The sequence below is a fragment of the Seriola aureovittata genome, chromosome 3 (assembly GCF_021018895.1).
Source record: "Seriola aureovittata isolate HTS-2021-v1 ecotype China chromosome 3, ASM2101889v1, whole genome shotgun sequence".
NCBI lineage: Eukaryota > Metazoa > Chordata > Actinopteri > Carangiformes > Carangidae > Seriola > Seriola aureovittata.
Window position 1 is genome coordinate 10,144,657 of NC_079366.1, and position 20,631 is coordinate 10,165,287.

A 20,631-nucleotide genomic window follows, 5' to 3' on the forward strand; every position below is an offset into this window, starting at 1 on the left:
GAAAACTTGGAGCAGCGAGGGTGAACGAGCAGGAGCGAAGAAGTTGAACCTAGAGCAGATTGAGGAGGACTTTGTGGTGCACAGGGCTCTCAGAATGATTTAGACAGGTGAGTACAACAGCAAATCACCGACTGTTGTTAAGAGAGGAATGTGTGGTATAAACGAGGGTGATCTCTGATATCTCTGGTTCCGCTGCACCAATTCTGAACCATTTGTTAAACAGTTTGACAATGATATAGAGGTGCAGCGATAAATTGAAGGAGTTATCTTGAGACATAGTACATCACTGAAATGCACCAGAGACTTTTTCTTTTTGTCTGATCGTCTTTTATTTCTTCTTCTTTGTGAGTTATCCAAACAGGATCTGGGGTTGTTCATGAATCTTGACGGTTCCCAGGATTAGTAAACTGTTGCCAAACAAGAACAGGGAATTGGAAAAAGGAAGAGACAATATGAGTCAGAGGAAGTGGATTATATTTGGTATCTACTGTATTTGAGGAGCAAGTGTACAGAGGAAGGGGGCATGGATGATAGAGTGGAATACTGTGATTCGAGTTGAAAACACTTATCTAAATTTTTCAGTATTAAGAACCGGAGAGGCTCTCACATATTTAATACACTTCTGCAATGTCTGATGAATACCTCAAACGTCATTTGAATGTCCTCGCCACCAAAGCCAAAGGCTTGACTGAGTTAAACAGCTGAAACTCTTGTCCCCAGGTTTGGTTTTCAATTTTCTTAAGAAAAGAAAGACTCAGTCACCATGACTCAGTGCTCATCCACAGTGAGCACACAGCAGCAAGGACACTGATTCTTGAATAACAACAAGCAATCTAATTGCAAACCAGCATGAGCAATTCACAACTGACCTCAAGTGCGATTTAGCACTTGAGGTCAGTTTAAGTCACTCGATCACGTCCTGAATTTCCCCCAGATCAACTGAACAATCAGCTTAGGCAGCACAACAGACCATCACCATGATCATCAGTGTGTAGAGTGCCTGCAAAACCCCGATCAATACGCTGTGGATCTAAAGCATGGCAGATTGAGAGGCTGATTAAGATCTCCAACGTCCCCCTGCATGTTTAATCTCACAGGGCCCCAACGCCACCATGCATCCACCTCTACCGTCACTACAACCGACACAACACTCTCAAGCACACGCACACCGTGACACGAGGACGCGAGTTTAACGTCCCACTAAAAATTACCTTGTTAAGAAAAATATCAACAACATGAGATTGAACAACTCACTCAACCACTCCCTCTGGAGTTAAAGAAAACCAAACAAGGGACCTCTGAAACAAATCTACAGAGCCTCGGAGGAAAAACCTATTTGTGCTCTTGTTTTTTTATCAATTAACATCGAAGCTGGGTTTAACAGGCAAAACAAAAAGTAGATCCACGTATCTCAGTCCAAACTAAATAAAACCGGATTACATGCAAACTGTCCACAGTGAGAGTGTGAAGGGTGCACACAATACAAGGCATGAAAGTGACAACTTAAATCATCTATCCACTTCTGCACCCATCTGCCAGTATCAGGGCATTTATTATCACACCACGTAATAGCAGAGATGTGTGACGTTTGTTATTATAAGTTTTCAAGTTTTCAAAGTCTAGTTCATTTATCAGCTGAGACTGAACAAAATGCCTCTGGTGCTCTCACTAAACAAAAAACAGTAAGACAGGCATAAATACAGAAGCGGGGGCGAGCCGCACAACAGACCACACGGTCAGCATCAAGCTGTGAGAATAAACAATTGTGTAATTCAAAACAAAAACTCATCATTTATACACAGCAAGCAGCGAGAAAACTAAAAGCACTCTCTAGTGTCACTGCCGTCCCTCCCCTGTATGGATGTGGATGCCACAAACCGCCGCCCTACACAGATACATTAAGGTGGAACAGCGGCTGGTTCCACGTGTGAAAAAGGCTTGAAAGGTTCCTGAGGTGGTGTTTGCTGTCACTTGACAGATACTTGGTGTTCAGATGGAAAGCAGCTCCTCTAAGGGGCTGAGTTGGTGGGGGTGTGTTGCTTAAGGCAAGTCTCCAAGTGACTCCATCCATGAGGCTTATCAGATGCAAAAACACAGCACAGTGTTTTATAATACAGAGAAGAGGGATTACACCGCGCTTCAGAATGATCACTGAGACATTATTTTATCATATATTTATAACAGTATAAATACAGAATTTATGTTAAAAGTGATCGACCAAGAATGTGTGCACTGCTGAAATGTACTTTACTGGACAATGCCAGCCTGGGCTGTAGGGCTGTATGAAAAGTAAAGAGCGTTTTTGTCATGCAGCACTGTTATTAGTTCTAACAAAGAGCGACCTCGCAGCTGGAAGCTGCTAAACTACACTGACAAAAATCATTCTTTCTTGCAAGGTCTCTATGAGAGAACAGAGTTTTTTTTTTTTTTTTAGCTCAATGGAAAAATATGATGTGAATCTGATAGTCACACAGCCATGAGTGTGCCTTTGACTCTACTAAAGGTACATCTGACACACAACCACACACTTTCAGTCTCTTTCAGTTGGAAAATATATTTATGTCTCTGGTTCATTGTTCAATGACAGATCAGGAATGATCTGTTCTCATTGTATACCGTTTAAATACAAACACATGCATGCTCTTAAGAGTATAGTGTGTTTCCATGTGCAATCATAGAAATACCTCTGTGACTTATTTTACCTCATTTACGTGTTTGCTGGAATAAAGGACCAGGGAAAGGGTGATGGGTCGTGGCAGTGATCTTTTAGTGGGACCATCTTTCAATTCTTTTTATCTACAAAATAAGCAAAACAATTTTGAATTTCTCTGTGGATAAAAAGTGTTTCAGTAATAGGTGTGTGACAAAATATTGATAGAGGAATATATTGTATTATTATATTTTGATACGTTATTGATACAAAGGCACCAAATATCCATATTTTTATTAAAATATGCAGGTGCACTAAACGGATTCCTTGCTTCATGACTCCATGTGGTGGCGCCTATCTAATGAATGATGGTTAACTTGCGGTGAAGAAGAGGAAACTTCCAGGGGGAAAACAGCGGGGGAACCTTCAAGTCCGAAGTCTGGGTGCACTTTGGCCTTTTTCACATGCACACACACACACACACTGCCGTACACGCTGTGTCAACAGCTTGGCTCTATGTCCTTTGATGTAAAGAGTTTTTCACTCTTAAACATCGACACACACTGGGACATAAACACAGAAGCAGAATTTATGATGAAGAGTGGACCAGTCAGCAGTTTGCTGCTGATGAGACTGAACATAAATACACGCCCAGATACACACAAATACCCACACACTGAGCATTTTTCTGTCGGCTGAATTACAGCTGGAAGGTAACTGAGACAGAAACTGCAAGTCTGAATGTCATGGACATGGACAAGTTGCAGTGACTGTGTGTTTGTGTTTGTGTGTGTGTGTGTGTGACTTAATGAGTTGTCTGAGTTGTCAAATTCTATGAAACAGACATCACGGTGCAGTGAACACATAATTCCTGCTTTTTGCCTTTATAGAGGTGATTTCCCACCCCGATACAGTAACTCTCAGTAAACTCTGTGAGTGAAAACCTCCTCTGCTGACTGCGGATCATGGCTTGCTTTTGCTCAGCATCGACCCGTGTCTGTGCGTGTCCCCTCTCTCTTCCTCGCTAAAATTGATCTCCCTTCATATTTTCTTGCTTCCTCTTGTGACAGAACGAGTCCAAGGCTGGTTGGATAGATGGCCAAGGCGTCATGTTGATATCTTAATGATCTCGGTTCTTCTGCTCTGACGCTGACACAGCGATTTTATGACTGACATCTATTACAGTGTGCCAACAGGTCCCTGCAGGAGCTGTCAGTATAGTTCAGTTTTTTCTGTTAAGTTTTGTTCACTTTGTTTCTCTTATCTGTCCTTTTTCCTTTGAAGCAGAAAGACGACAAGGGAGAGTGCTGTCATTCACACCTGGCAGATCTGATTCTCTCTCCCTTCCATCTCCTCTATTTCATTCACACACACACACACACACACACACACACACACACGCCCAGTAAACTTTTGTGATTGTTTGGTGTCGGGACTGTTTTCCTCCCCCTGATTGGTGTTGTTGACAAAGCAATACTCCTGCTGAGTTTGTCTTCACGTATCAATGCTCTGCTCTGCATGCACACACGCAAACACACACACACTCACAAAGACCTGCTGTTTTCACCTAAGGTGTTGAAGCAGGTCTGTATTGGCAATTTACACAACTTTTACTCTGATCCAAAGCACTCACACTCATGCAGACACGCACCCTAAGCCTGTTGAGTGTAAATATTTGTGTGTAGCGGCAGGTTTGTCATAGCTGCTGCTGCTGCTGAGAGTCGGCTTGGCTCCATTAATAATGGACAGTGGGGTGAAGCTTGGACAGGACGGGGGGGGGGGGGGGGGGGGGGGGGGGGGGATTATGGAGGGAGCAGGAGGACTGACCATACCAGCTCTGACACTCAGGTTACATAGACTGTGATTCTATAGGGACGGGGGTTGGTGATCACGTGGGTGCACACAGAGACAGTCGAGTGGGAAGTCATTTGCTCCCTAAACACTGGACAATCGCTGGGGGGTGGACGGGAAATCATTTTTCCATCACTTCAGATGAGCTTGCAGCGTAAATTTAAATCACAACCACATAAGTGACACCACGATCACCGTGCCTTTGAGATCTCATTTCACGGAGAGCTGTGCAGCGATGCTCTCCTTCAGATGACAGAGAACATATGGTCTTCTCCTCATGCTTCCTTTGGGGCTTTTCTACACGCCGTTATACTCACATCTCAACTGTGATGCAGCTCTCCAACCGCGGTCCCATCTCAGCGTGTATAGCAGTATATATACAGATACTCACACTCACACATTGTACCACAGTGCTACATAGAAGTCAGTGCACAGATGCTATACGCTTGATGAAGATTTTATACTCGTGTGTGTGCACGGCTGTTAATTTATGTGTTGCATGCATGGTTACATCTACAGAACATGTCTAAAGGGTCTTGCAGGAAATTGAGTGAGTGCGTAATTGTGTGTGTGTGTGTGTGTGTGGGCTTTTGCATTATTTATGTTGATCAGGAGGAAAATTACACACACATGAACAAATGTGAGCAGTTGGCTACAACAGATGAGTCCTCCAACTCTCATCGTGACATCATCAAACAGCTCATGTGAGCAGTCTCCACATACATCAGCCGGTCTGGCCAGTGGGTGGATGCTGATTTAAATTTCTAATATAGTCTGTAGTTTCCACTTTTAGAATGAAGACCACTCAGGACACAGCCAGTAGCATATGATAAAAAATAACAACGGGTAATTTAGTAAAGGTGCTGCATGCATGTCTGTCATGAGCCACGTTTCCACCGCAGGAAATTTCCCCAAGAACCAGGAACCTTTTGAGGAACTATACGCGTTTCCACCGCAGGAACCGGGATCTAAATTTAGTTTTGGAACTTTGGGGGTGTGGTCTGCAGTGCTGAACACTTCTGACTGGTCAAGTACTCAATGCATTTTATTTCACCCGCAATGTTTAAAAGTCCGTAGCGAGCAAGCAAACACATTTTCCACACCGCAAAAGAGGTCCGGAAGAAAGTAAAAAAACTGAAACAGGATCGTCAAGTGTTTGAAAATAAAATGCTGTGTCCTGTAGGCTATTGAATATATACGGGACGCAATTTGTCCCGTATTTTTGTTTATGTTATGTCCTCAAAGTGCTGTGAATAATAATAATGTCAGGTGGTAATTTTGCATAATCTTCCTGGGACTTTAGGCCGTGGTGGGAACGCAGACAACAACGGGCCACAGAAACGTTTTAGTTCCAATGTAAACAATGTCTGATCTGGAAATAAGATCAGTTATCGTAAAAACTGTGGAGTACTGCATGTACTCACTGCTCCCACCATGCGCACACTTTCTTTTACACATCACAAGGTTTTGCGTGTAGCCAAACCAACCAGGACTGAAATCTTTGGCACTATCTACCCCCATATACAGATAGACGGAGTCTGTGCTCTAAAACTATTGGAAGAAAGTTGGCAGTATGTCTAAGATCAATTTGGCTTGTTGTGTAATCACACAGCAGTGGCATGTGGCATGCTCTTTCTCTACAGGAGAATTGTACATCTTTTTGTATTCATTGTAACACATTCAGATATTCATGAACGACCTACACATCGGTGGTTTGTGTGGGCGTAGTCGTCTAGTGTGAAATGGTGATCGCACAGCAGTAGAATAGTGACCACTCCATCTCCAAACACAGTGCATCACTGTTTGTATTGTAAATTCAGGGGTCAAAGTTGAGGAGATGGTGCGAGTATTCACAGGGTGGAGGTATAATGTGACTTTACACCTTACACCTTTTTTTTTTTTTTCTACAGCAGACATTTTGACACGTCGTAGCAGGAACGAGCACAGGTGTGACGACTCAACTTCATTTAGTTGCGCCAGCTCCAGGGTCCTGGTATTGTTCATATTGTCTCGCAGGAACTGCTTATTAATGCCTCGTCTGAAGAGAGCCATCATTAACATTATTAGCTCCACCTGTGCTTTCCCTGCTGACAAGTCAAAATGTCTTCAGTGAAACAGGTCTATTCCTGCAACTCCCAGCGCAGCTCAGCACAGATTCAACCTGAGCAGAGCTTCAATCACTCAGAATAATTGAAAACACCTGTGCGTGCGAGAAGAGTCTTTAATTGCTTTAAGATTTGATTCCTTTCTGTCCTGGGAAGCCTTCGTGTCTATACTGTCACCCAGCTGACTAGAGCCGCCTGGCTGTTATAAACACAGATTAGGACGCCTGCAGCTTTCCCCACAGGATTCTATGAGACTGCAAATCTGCGAAGACGGATCATTTGTTTGAGAGGTTGATGGTGTGGTGTCCTCACTAGTGTCTTCTTCTGCATTTTAAATAAAGGGGAAGGCCCCTTCTTTTGCACTATGTTTTAATATCAATAATACATGTAACTAAAAAAAGCCTATTCTTGCTCATTAAAATTCTCTTAAGCCCATGTTGGTACTAAATACAACTCTCCACAAAATCCATTTCCACCTATTTTGTTCTTAGACTAACTTCCCCAGTCCTCGCACCAGTTTCCGAAACTATTACATGACAATATTGGAGAAGTCTGGGGGTTTTTTTCATGTTTTTTAGAGTTAGCTGCATTCCCATCTTTGACTCTGCAAAAGAGCCGTCATACCTTCTCACTCACTGATGTGCATCAAGTCCTCCAACCTAAACGACAATTAAGGTCATTTATGAGTCATTTATTTACAACCCATAGGAGCATACAGGCAGCAGGCCAGACCAGACCTCCATTGTCCTGGTGAAAAGTGATCACATGGTTAAGATTATGGAACAGTCATAGTTTGCTTAGGTTTAGGAACGAAAACGTCTTGGTTCAGTTTAGTGAAAGATCATGATTTTGGTTCACATAAGTACTTAGTCAAGGTTGGAGGACCTTCACCCTCATGGCAACAATAATAAACACAATAAAGGTTGTGCAGTGGTCATGGGTAAAAGAAAGAACGCTGATTGGTTTGAAACGGGAAATGAACAGCAGTCTCCCATGTCAAAGTCCAATATTGTGTTGATCCATCCATCGACCCCAACCTCTACCTTACACTGACTTTTGACTCTGACTGTTTGACAACATCCCCTGACTTCTTCCCCCTTTTGCACCTGTTATCGTTGCTACAGCTGCTAGAGGTCGCTTAACAATAAAAGAGAGCTTTGGGTTGTGATGAAATCTCAAGATTCATTGCGCGCGGGTAATGAAAGTAAACAACAACCGACACAGAGCCACTTTTAAATGTGAGTATTGTGTTTCAGCTCAGTTCAACGGCAAATGGTACAACTGTTAAAACCACAGGCCTTAAAACCTCAAGTTTTGTGAAAAAAAGTTACGTGTTGTCAAGGTTGCTAGGCGACAGGAGCCAGCTGGTGACGCACAGCGTAAATCCTCCGTGGACCAGACCTTGTCATTTCAGTACGGCCTTCGCGGTGTACAGCGGCTACGAAGGGCCTCACCTTCGTAGACCGCTTCCTCTGAATTGGGACACAGCTATGGGCTCGTTTGGGACATCGTTAATGTGATTAGTTACATCTGTGCTTTTTGCCTTTTTGCATTCACACACATATTGAAACAAGAAACAGCAAAACTGGTTGGTCCACACATGTTTTGAGTCACGTACCAATTTGGTGTTGTAGCATTTTTGCACACAGAGATCATTTCTTTGCAAGAGACTCATTTAGTCTTTAAATCGGTGGCTTGAATTTAACAGGACATGTAGTCGAGTTTTACCTCTTTGAGCCTCTCTGAAGACAACATAATAAATCTGATTATCTTTAATATGATTTAAAGGGAGTAAGGTTGCAACCAAACAAACTCAGCTGAGTTATGAGCCAGGCCGTTCACGGATGCAAATGCATGCACACACACTCTGTCTTTGTGTGTCTCTTTCTCACACACACAAACACACACAGAGAAAGATTAAGCTCTGTGTCTCTAGATGCCTCTGGCACATAAGGGTCTATTTAGCTTTAACAGAATTATCTAATTATGTTTCCTCACTGAATCTGAAAAGTATCTCATCCGACAGAAAAATGGACCTAAATTTGCTGTCGTCTGTTTACTTGGCTCACTTTTCATATTACAGAGATTCCCTGTTACAAATTGAGCCCATCAGAGAGCAATGAGAAAAGAGAGAAATAAGTTCAATTTCATCTTTTTTATGGGCTGTGAGTTAACTACAGTGTTACACCCAACATGTTAAGTGGATTTATTCAAGATAAAGTAGATTTTAATGCAGCATTTCCTTTAAAAAAAAAAATATATATATATATATATATTAAAGGGAAAATGTTATCTGTTGCAAATGGAAATCAGCAACCTTTCAAAAGTCAACATTTGTAAACAGCAAGTAAATCAGTTATTTCTATTCACAGGAGGTGATGGAAACACTGCTTTCCCTCCAGCCTTCACCTTCCTTTGTAATTTAAATCTCAAATGCATATAAACTGCTGATGCAGCATTTGGGTACTACTTACCCCTCAAACCCGTGACAGTGATACAACATCACATGATACCATGAAAACATAAATCAGATTTCTCCCTTTATCAAACTCAGACATTGTATAAGTATAGGAATAATCAATCTGTCATGGTTTGCTATGGCAGACACTTTTTGTTGAGTTTTTGCACTTCCTGTTTTATTTTGTAATTGGTTTCCATGTGTGTCAGTGTTTTTGCTTCCTGTCTTGGTCCTGTGTCTGTGGTGATTGTCTGCCCCGCCCTAATGTGTTTCACCTGTGTGCAATCACCTTGCCTCTTGTGTCTATATAGTCTTTGTGCTTCCCTTTGTCTGTGTCGGTTCGTCTGTTGTTTTTCGCTGTTGCTGTTGTCTTCATGTCTGTTCATGTCACGTTCAAATCTTGATTTTTGATTTAATAAACCTGCCTGCACTGTCTCCCAAGAGTTGACTGCATTTGGGTCCAACTTACCTCAACAACCTTGACACAATCTGTGGTTTAGCCAAAGTTTTAACATGGTGTATGTAACTTGAACATCCTGATTCCAGTCCAGTGTCACAGGATCAGTTGAAGGATTTAAATATTAATAAATATACTGAGATGTTTGTGTGTGTTTATGGATAGAATAAGACCATAGGCTTCCAGCACAGTAAAGTTCTGATAGTTTGGGAACTTGTGTCCATCAGATGTTTATAGCTCATTAGACATGCAGCTTTAAAGCCCCTGGCAACTTGGCTTCAAGTCTTAAGTAGTTCGGTAACATTCAACATTCATGACTAAATGAGCTGCAGTCAAAGTTGAAAAAACAGGTTTATATGTCATTTATTAAGAACTGAACATTGATAAACTTGATTGTCTGCTTCATTGGGACTGTGTGGGTGTGGTTTTTATCAAGTTTGATTGACAGTGACCAAACAACACACCACTTGTTTTCAGATTCTGACTCAGATGTGACCTTTTTATGGCCCCACACCATCCCATTCTCATGAACTTGATATCTCAGTCACACCTTGAGGGAATTTCTTGAAAATTTTGCAGAAACATTCTTTTGGAGTTGGGCAAGGTCACACTGACCTCACAAAACACTGTTGTTGTCTTCTTGAATGTGATATCTCAAGACTGCCTTTAGGGAATTTCTTCCGATCTGGAAAAATCATTCACTTGGTTTCAAAGATGAACTGATTAGGTATTTGTCTGCAAATGTTAAAGTTCATGGTCACAGTGACCTCACGTTCTTGTGAATGCAGTATATCAGGAACGCCCAGAGGGAATTCTGGTTCTCACTGAGTCCTGCCCATTTAAAAATAGACAAAAAAGAAAAAAACTGCCCTCCCGAGAATAATGTTAGTATCAGTCATCCCAGCAAATACAAAAAAGAGCATATTCTTACATTGAACTGATAAAGCCTTCCAGTGGCTGATGTTATTATAGATTGACAAACAAAACAAAATGGGAGAACCTTGTTTGTATCATATTGTTTTCACCTGGTGTGTGTGTCTATGTGTGTGTGTGTGTGTGTGTACTGTAGCGGGAACTACCACAGACAAGGTTTTGAGAACCTCTGTTAGAGACAGATTTTTGTGCCAGACAGAGTCACATGTGAGTAGTTGAGATCAAAATGAAGGCAGAGTTCAAAGAGCAAAGAGTACTCAGGTAATACTGACTAGTTCTCATAGGTCAGAACGACAACATGTTGACAGGCATAGCAGCTGGTGTGATCCCATCACAAGATTGTCTCTAGCTGTTACCTAAACCTAACCAGACCCTCCCCATAGAGTTGTCACAACATAAAACTGGTTTATTGGTTCAACAGTGATTCCTAACAGTTATGGACGGCATAGAGGGTGAGAAGTTTTTTTCCATTTCCAGAGTCAGCTGTATAATCTTGTTCATGTTGAGTGTTTTCTCAGTCTTCTTAATTGAGTGTATTAAGTGATGGAGAAAATCACGTGAGATCTATCGTCAGGCTAATTCAAAGTAAAAGTCTTCTAGTGCTCCCAGCTTTAGAGGCTGCTGCATATTATGGAAACGACTGGAAACTGCTTGTTTCCTAGCAATAGTTGTGACTGATTTCTCCCAACAGTCATAATCATTCATGATCCAAGAGAACACAACTGTCTTTCCTTTTCAGTGAAATTTTCAGGGAGTAAATGTGCACTGAATATTTGTAGATACAGTAAGCTTGTATCCCCAAATTTAAGCTCTTCACCTTCATCATTCTGATCATTACAAATATTGTCAAACACCAGCTAAAAACACTTTATTTGAATCTCTCAGTCGGTTTCTAAATATTAATATTGTTAAAAATCATCCTCTCAGTTTTCCTATAAATTTCTGATCTCATAAAGAAATGCCTGGCTATGTGAGGGGATCTGATTCTCTGCTGTCATGGTAACTGTGGCAAAAATACTCACATAAGCCTTGGACAATACAAATATATTTCAAGGCTAAGTTTGTGTTCAGATTGTTTTTTCACAGTGGACTTTTTCCTGGAGTTTTAATACAGTTCACCAAAATCTGCCCAGTAACACATGGTTACTGACACAGGGAGAGATGTGGGGCTTTGACTTTATCTAACTGCTTTTCCCTTGATGCCATATTATACCAACCTCTGGGCTTTATAAATAGCTTTCTGTTTTCAGTTGGGGAAGATAATGACCTTTATTTTACCGAAATTACATCCTCATATAGCATCAGCCATCTTAAGCCATTCATAGTGTGATATGTGCCGGTTTATTTTGCGAGGGTTGATTGGAAATTGCGTGTTGCATTTAGTCTATGATTAATGTGTGCTGATGTACTTTCAACCACTTTTCTAACTTGTTCATTTTCAGATCTCGTCTTTCCTCTTCATTTATTTTTTACAGCTTAAAGAATTTGCACAGAACTTGGCAATAACTTTCAAATCACAGATTTCCCCAATGACATTGGGGCATACAATGACATTTGCATCACTCAGAACAATGAAAAACTTGTGGTATGAAATCTTTACATGCACAAATGTTTGGTCAGCTTTTTCTTTCTGTTGTGACAGTTGGGTGTGGTTGATTATTTCATACCGTCTTACATGCTCCACCAGGCCCATTCTTACTTGGATGAACCAGGTGGTTACATGAGGATTATGTTCTTTGATTTCTCAAGTGCATTTAAAACCATCCAACCCTCCATTCTTAAAGACAAGCTGGAAGGGATGGGGCTGGATCCCTGCTTCACATCCTGGATTGTGGATTACCTGACAAGACGACCACAGTACGTCAGGCTGGGTAACTGTGTCTCAGGGACAGTGATGAGGGAACTGTTCTGGCTTCGTTCCTGTTCACCCTGTGTACAGTGGACTTTAAATACAACTCTGAGTCCTGCCACATCCAGAAATACTCGGATGACACAGCTACTGTGGTGCGTATCAGGAACGGACAGGAAGAGGAGTACAGGGATCTGGCGATGGCCTTCAGTGAATGGAGTGACAAGAACTGCCTCCTTCTGAACAACTCCAAGACCAAGGAGATGGTCATGGACTTTTGGAGGTCTAGGCCCACCCTTCAGCCAGTCAACATTCGAGGGAAGGACATTGAGGTGGTGCACACTTATAAATACCTAGGTGTGCACCTGGACAGTAAACTGGACTGGTCCCTGAACACAGATTCCATCTACCTGAAGGGGCAGAGCCGGCTCTTTTTCCTCTGGAGGCTCAGGTCCTTTGACGTCTGCAGTGAAATGCTGCACATGTTTTATTAGTCAGTTGTGGCCAGTGTACTTCTTTATGCTGCAGTCTGACATGAACACAAAGAGACTGGACAAGCTGGTCAAAAAGGCTGGGTCTGTGCTTGGCAGGAGTCTGGACTCACTCAGGACTGTTGTGGAGAGACGTATGCAATGTAAGATGGAGGCCATCTTGGAAAATACCAACAATCCTCTCCACAATATTCTGGCAGGACAGAGAAGCAGCTACAGCTGCAGCAAACGTCTCATCTCACTGCGCTGCAGAACAGAGAGGCTCAGGAGATCCTTTGTTCCCACTGCCATCAGGCTATATTATTATTGTTATTATAATTAGTAGTAGTAGTGTTATTATTATTATTATTATCAACAATGAGCTAATAGACACATGAATTTCCGAAAGGGGATACATAAAGTATCTATCTATCTAATATCTATCTCTCTATCTATCTATCTTAAACAACGGCTGGATCTTTTTATATAAGCGTTTACGCCTAATCAAGCCCTCAGAAAGAGCGGTTGGTGTGCACTTTTCTGCACCATTCATGTGTGTTTTTGTCAGTGCCGGTCACTGTGGTGTATCAGGCTTCCAGAGACCGGTCTGTGTCCCTCATGTTTGTGGCTGTCACAGGTGTGACGGTGTGTGTCGGGAAGTGTTTAGCAGATGCACCTCCAGCAAATGCGTGACAGGCAGGTTGTGGGGTTAGTTTGGATATGATACACACTAACACAGTCACTTGTGAAATTTCTCCCCTCAGGGATAGGGTTGTGGGAGACCGGTGGATAAGCCCTGGTTCATCTGTCCTTTTGTCCTTTTGTAGACCAGTCTCCTGATTTTGTTGAACGAAAATGCATTACTTAGTAAAGCATTATAGTCATGTGATTACTGTATTACAGTACAGCTGCTAATTCTACTGACACTCCTTTACTTTGACATTTGGCTGTTCTATTCACGTCTTATTTTCAAAGGCTCTCCTACTGTAGCTAGCTAACATTAGCCACAGGTAAGCTTTTATAAGACGTCACCTGGGTTTACAGTGTTCAAAGGCTGTGTCTGAGGCTAACATAATCAGTACCACTTTACAATAAGACTACCCTCATTTATAAATGGTTTATAATTAGGTTATTAATTTGGTTGTCAACACTTATAAATCTTAAATGAATAAATAGATAATAAATGAATATTTAAAAATATAAACAAGTTATAACATGGTGTTCATACGATGGTGCAGGCTCACTATTTGACAAGATGAAGCTCATGCTTACTACTCTTCAATATTACTGCGTAACTAAAAGGGAGCCTTATTGTAAAGTGTAAAACCCATCATCACTTATAAGGGTTTAGAGTTATTTAAAAGGCTCCTTTTAACGTTTTAAAATGGTAGTAAGTCATTAGTAAAATTAACGAGTAGTAAGCATTAACTTGATCTTGCCAAATAGTGAGCCTGCATCAGTGTATGAAAACTGTATTATAACTTGTTTCTATGTGTTTATTTATGATTTATAAAGCGTCAACAACCAAATTAATAACCTAATTATAAATAAATTATGAATCCTTTTTAAGCGTAGTCTTATTGTAACGTGGTACCACATAATCCACCTGCCAGCACCTACAGTAATTTACAGAGGGTTTAAGTGCAAAACTTGCATACAGAAGTTACAGCACCCGGGCAAGAAACAGTCCAACACATAACCCCCAGTAAAAAACAAAATTTATAATCAACCTCGGCATCTGTGAGCTTTAAAGGTACTGGTTAATCGGTTCAGTTACCTTTGGATAGAGCTTCATGCTAAACCAAGCTAACCGACTGCTGGCTGCAGCTACATATTTAGCGGACAGACATGAGAGTGGTATAGATATTTCCCAAAAATGTCAAACTATTGCTTTACTTGGTGATGTCGTCCAATGCTTTATTCTGGCTTTTCAAACTGGAACTGATTGGTCAGAAGGGGAGGGTGGAAGGGAGGAAGTGGTCTGTTTGCCATATGCTGGCGCCATCTCAGCCAGATGCATAAACCAACACTAAGTTACATGAGGTCATATATTTTCTTCTTATTAATCCATTTGGTTGTGAAAGTAGTGTTTGTGTGAATATGTGCATGTTGGCAGGGGAAGGCGGTGTTGTTTGTTTCCATGGGAGAGAGGGTGTGTATGGGAGCCATGCGAGGCTGAGAGAATATATAGCGAGCAGGATATCTGTGGTATAAGTAAAACATTTTTATGGAGGAGTCCAGGGAGCGCAGGGCTGAGGATTTAGGGTCTGGCTCCTGGCATTCTCCATGGGACACTGAGAATGGTATGTACTGGCCAAGCGTTCTTCCCTTGTGCTCCCCCTCTCTATTTATCTCCCTCTCTCTCCGTCGTTCACACACAACTTTTACGACGCTCATCTGGACACCGCTGGGTTCATCCGCACCCACCTCTGGACACTTGCCTTCAGATAAAGTGTTGCCATGATTTCATATTATTATACACGAAATACCACCTTATTCCAAACTTAATGACGAGCTCAAGGCCGCTCGCACCATCTGCCCTTGGCTCAGTGGTACCCACACTTCTTTCCAACCCAGATGTCTTCTAAGTGACAGTGGTGATGATTTCAGCATGAAATTTTCATCAGTGCTGGAAGCCAAATCTCCACAATTTAAATGCGAGAGGCATGAGGAAAAGAGCTGACTTTATTTCGCATCTTTATTTCTTGCATGATGGCCAGACACCATGGGTCTTTTTATAGGCTGACATACAAAACAGTGCAGGTCACTGAGTTCTTCAGTACAACGCTAAAGTAATACAATGTAATGTGTTTGCAGAGTAAAGAGACATTTGGATACGGGAGCAGCATGTGACTAATGAAACTTTTAGAAAGTGTTTTGATCAGATACTGGTCAGTCTAAGAAGAGGTAAGACTGAAGCCCTGCTGCTGTCACATCCTCATCTGCTGTCTCTGTGTGTTCCCCACTGCACTGTCCTCACATATGAGCCAATTCAGACAGGAAGCAAGATAAACAATTCTCCCTCGAGAAGGCAAAAGAAGTCATAAGAAAGGGGACCAGGCAGGATTCTCTGAAAGCTTTGGCTGATGGCATTTTCCAAGCCAGTTTGCTTCTGAGTGGTTGGAGAGTTGTGAAAAGTGGGGGTAAGGACAAGGAGAAACTCTGATGAGAGGGAGAGGGACAGACAGAGAGAGATAGATGAAACAATGAAAAAAAGATGGCTCTTACCCAGTTTGTGAGGCATAACTTCTGCTGAAGGAGCAGATTCTGGGTCACCTCCATCACCCAGCTCGGTTGATCATAACACACAGCCTTACACGCTTGAATGCACACACACACAAACACACCCGCACACGCACACACACAGACACACCCGTACACACACACACACACACACACAGACACACACCCCTGTGATTGTCATCAGCCGAGTGCACCTGATTTGCTTCAGCCACTGTCACTGAAGAGGACAGCAATCTGAAAAGAAAGCAATATGATTGGCCCTGAAGGATGTAATTCAGATTTGTGTATGTGCTTCACTGACATGCATGAGAGTTGAACGTCAGTTGAAACAAACAACAAAAAAAAAGTCTAGTGGTACCTACACATGCAGATAGTTTAGTTATTTTTCCTCAGGGCTTGAGATACCGATTTTTGAAATGTCTGCTGCTACCTCATTACAATGGAGGTGAATTCATTTCTTTGTGGTGCTTGAAGTGTTGAAAAATTACATTAAAACTTAACAGCAATACATCTTTCCAGAAGGAGTGTTGTCATTACACAGATAATCCATACTGTCATTAGTTTTCATGGGGACAGTTTTTTTGGTTGAAAATACTTCTAATGAAAACTGGTGTATGGATTATTATTTTATAACCAGGAAAAAATGCAATGTAATGTTTCAGTGCTTTAGTGAGTGGCACATACTATATTTCAAAGCTATCAGCATAGCTAGATACTATAACATCCCCTGGTCAATAATGGTGTAACTCTTCAAATGAGGGCTCATAAATCTTTAATGAGAAATAAGATATATGGTACTGTAGATATGAACTCACTGTAAGAACTACTGAAAAAAACAACAAAATAAAAACATATATCTATCTGATAGTATCCAGAGTGTAGCACTGCAGCCTGAAAATCTATCTATCTATCTATCTAGCTATCTATTTATCTATCTATATACTGCCAACAATCAATATAATTTGATCTGCCAGTTATTTTCAAGATTACACCTTCAAAATAAGAGTTGAAACTTTCATAGCTTGACGAAAGTTAATAGTTACAAAAGTTAATAATAACAAAGCTGTAAGCTGTTGTAAAATTTGCTTCATATCTTACTAACATGTAGTTTAAAATGGGCAGAAATAAAGAAAGAAAACACCATGCAGAGAAATGATATATGAGCTTAGGAGCAGTTGGCTGTCAGTGGGGCAGAGCCATTCACTGAGGCAGAAAAAACATAATTACAGCTCTGTTTAGCTCCATTACAGCCACTGCACTCCTGTCTCTGTTACCACCTACATTCTCTCTATACTCTGCCTAATTGCCTGCTCCTCATCACATAGTGAAGGCTTATTGATTTAAACAACATAATTGGGAGGTGCTCGTGGTGGGTAATGCAATTATTCAACAACACTATGCCACAAACACAAACGCACAGCAATGAGACAACATGACCTTAATGATAATGTGGAGCGGTCTGTTTTTACTGATAGACTGAATTTTCAGTCATTTGATCGTTTGGGATCAATGTCCCTGATGTGTGATAAGTAGCTTTTCTTAGATTTTCAAATTAGTTGCTGTCATACATTCCCACTCCACTTCCTGTCCCCAGCACAAACATATTGTGCACTTGATGATGACTGAAACAAAATAATAAAATATCGTTATCAGGAATGTTGTTTAAATCATCAGTAGATGAAGGAGAGCAGGATGCTGTCGTGGCCTCATCTGTTGATGATTTGTGTCATGAGCTAAATGTGCAAAATGCAGCCACAGATTATTTTTTTCAATTTCCTTCCCTTTTCCCTATTGAGAAAGAAGGGATCTACTGTATGTGTGAGTGTGTGTGTGTGTTTGCGTGTGAAAGAGAAAGACAAATGAAGAATGCAAATAATGGCCCATACTCGGCCTGCTAAACAAATGTCCTTTAGGAGATGTAGCTGCAACACTGACCGCACACACACAAACACAGACGTGTGTGGAACCGCCGGTCATGTGTTTTGATGCGGCTTCATATGAACAGCACATTATTCAGGAATACTCCGTAGGAAAAGCTGTGACTCACACAGGCTGATTGTGCCCATACAAATCAGTGAGCATGGCTGTGCCGATATCTTCTCGCTGTCCCTCTCTGGCTTTGTCTCACCCCTTAATAAAACACATACACGCACGCACACACACACACACACACACACACACACACACGTATCAAACAGGGACACAGAGCTATTTTCCAATGAATTGTCATGTAGAATAGGTCCAGCCCAGCTGTTTAGAAGATGGATGGCAGTGAACTGAGCTACAGCAGAAGTTCACAGGAGGTTTCTTTGAGTGAATGTATGATAAGATAAAGTAAAATAAAATGAAATAAAATAAAATAACATAAGATAGAATAAAATGAAAGCCTTACTGGTAACTGCAGTAGGGGTGAGTCATACAATTTCTATGAAGGCATTTGAAAGTAATTCATCATTAAAACCAGAGCCTGAAAAGCATTAGGACTGTAGATGTGTATTGTACCGTGGGTGTTGGATAAAACACGAACATCAGTCTAGAGGACTTTTATGTTTTTACTTTCACCAAAAGATGAAAAAAAAAACTAAAAAAACAAAAAAAACAAAAATGCACCGTCATCAACAAGACTGATTTTTTTCCGTCCCAGACAAGATGACATTTTGTAGGTGCAAAGATTACATCCTAGTGTAACATCCACAGTGATGGATTTTACTGGAGGATTGGAGGATTTAATTAGTGGCCTTAAACCTGAGGTGCTACGACCCTGGAAGCAGAGATTTAACCAGACTGGAAAACACATTTGGATATCCTCGTTCCACAGCATTCTGGCGTGTGTGTGTGTGTGTGTGTGTGTGTGTGTGTGTGTGTGTGTGTATGTGGGTCTGACTTATGACAAATTTCAGACTACAAACTAGATAACTGAGGACAGCTTGTCCAATTGGGGACAAAAGTTGTGTCCTCAATTGGGAAAAAGCTGATTTTGGTTCAGTTAATATAAACAGTAGTTATGGTTATGGGTAAGTCCAGGAAACGATTGCAAGTCACTGTAATTTCCCCAAAAGGGACAAAAGTAAACATGTGTCTGTGTAAGTGTGTGTGTGTGTGTGCGTGTGTGTGTGTGTGTGTGTGTATGCGTGTGTGTGTGTGTGTGTGTGTGTGTGTGTGTGTCTACCCGTGAGGTCGATAAGGCTATTGGAGTTGGAGACAATCCTGTGATTATGCACTCTGTCTTCTGCTCACTATTGTGGTTAAATTAGAACAGACACATAGGCGCTAGCAGCCCAGTGGTGCGCGCGCACACACACACACACACACACACACACACACACACACACACACACATAAACACACACACAAATGCACACTTGCTCTCATACTGTATGCCCAGCTACCCATGAAAATCAAATCTTTATATGTGAGTGTCCACCAGAGGGGGGTTAATTAAAAATAAAAAAATAATTACACAAGCTTTCGATTACAAAGATCCACTTGACCCCCAAAATACTGATTACTTCATTCATAAGGCTGCATATTTTATATATTGTGATAAAATAATGTATTGAGTGATAATTAGACCTTGTAGTGATTCTTTAATTGGTTGAAATAGGCCTACATTGTATTCACTTATCAGCTAATACATACTGTATATATGGGGATTGGTATGAAGTGAACTGAACATTACTGTTTTGAAAATGCCATGAAAATCCAAACAAAGGCCAATGATAACAATGAGCCATCTCGCAACACCTTCTGACAGCCTGGTGGTGGCACTCGCCCAAGTCCATTAGTTCCTACTGAAGAGCTAATCATTTATTTTTAAGGAGTAAACAAGACTAAAATAGTTCATTTATTAGAAATTACTTTCAGTGGTGGATTAATACACATTTGGTGCTACAGTGAGCAATTACAGCAGCAGGATGTTGTGTGTGTGGGATCTGACTCTAAATAAACCGCAGCGCCCATGTTCATGGTAATGAAGGTACGTGTCTCCCATGTGACAGTGTGGCTCACTGGCTTTTTATTTGAATTTCTGACACTAAGAAAAATATAGAATAGACAGGGAAGCAGGATTGAAATCAAACTGAAATCACTACTGAACGCCTTCTAGGGTTGATAAGGACCCATCCTTATATTCGGATTGGATATGGATTTCATCATAAACTGGAGCACAGTAACATCTCAGATTATTCCTTCAACTGTCTGTCTGTTGGGCTTTGTTGCTCTGGCGATAAGAGCTGCATGTGGTTGTAAAGCGGAAGATTATCACTGTAACACCCCACGATAAAAGGTCGCAGGAAGAAAACACTGCAGCAGTTCCATGTGTTGTGTCGTCTTTTTAAAATGAAGGTGCTGTGATAGGATGTCAGAGGATCGATTTTCGGGTTAGATCTGTAAACACGCAGAAACACACACATACGCACGAGTGGGGAGGCTCTTCAACAAGAAGCACAGAGACTGGAACAGAATGGAATTTGAAACGTTTTAGCCAAAAATGTTTCCACGGTCAAGGTGTTTTTTGCAGAAACGTTTCAGATTTCGTTTTGTTCTCCAACTGCGTGGGTGAAGATGACGCCACAGGAAAAGCTCCGAACATAAAAATGACTCACTCATACAAACA

At 41.3% G+C, this 20,631-nt stretch overlaps 1 protein-coding gene across 2 annotated transcripts in view; it reads left to right on the plus strand.

The window, feature by feature from the left end:
- Positions 1-20,631, plus strand: part of gcgrb (glucagon receptor b) — a 47,633-nt gene that overhangs the window by 10,386 nt on the left and 16,616 nt on the right. The gene's annotated exons all lie outside the window — the stretch shown is intronic.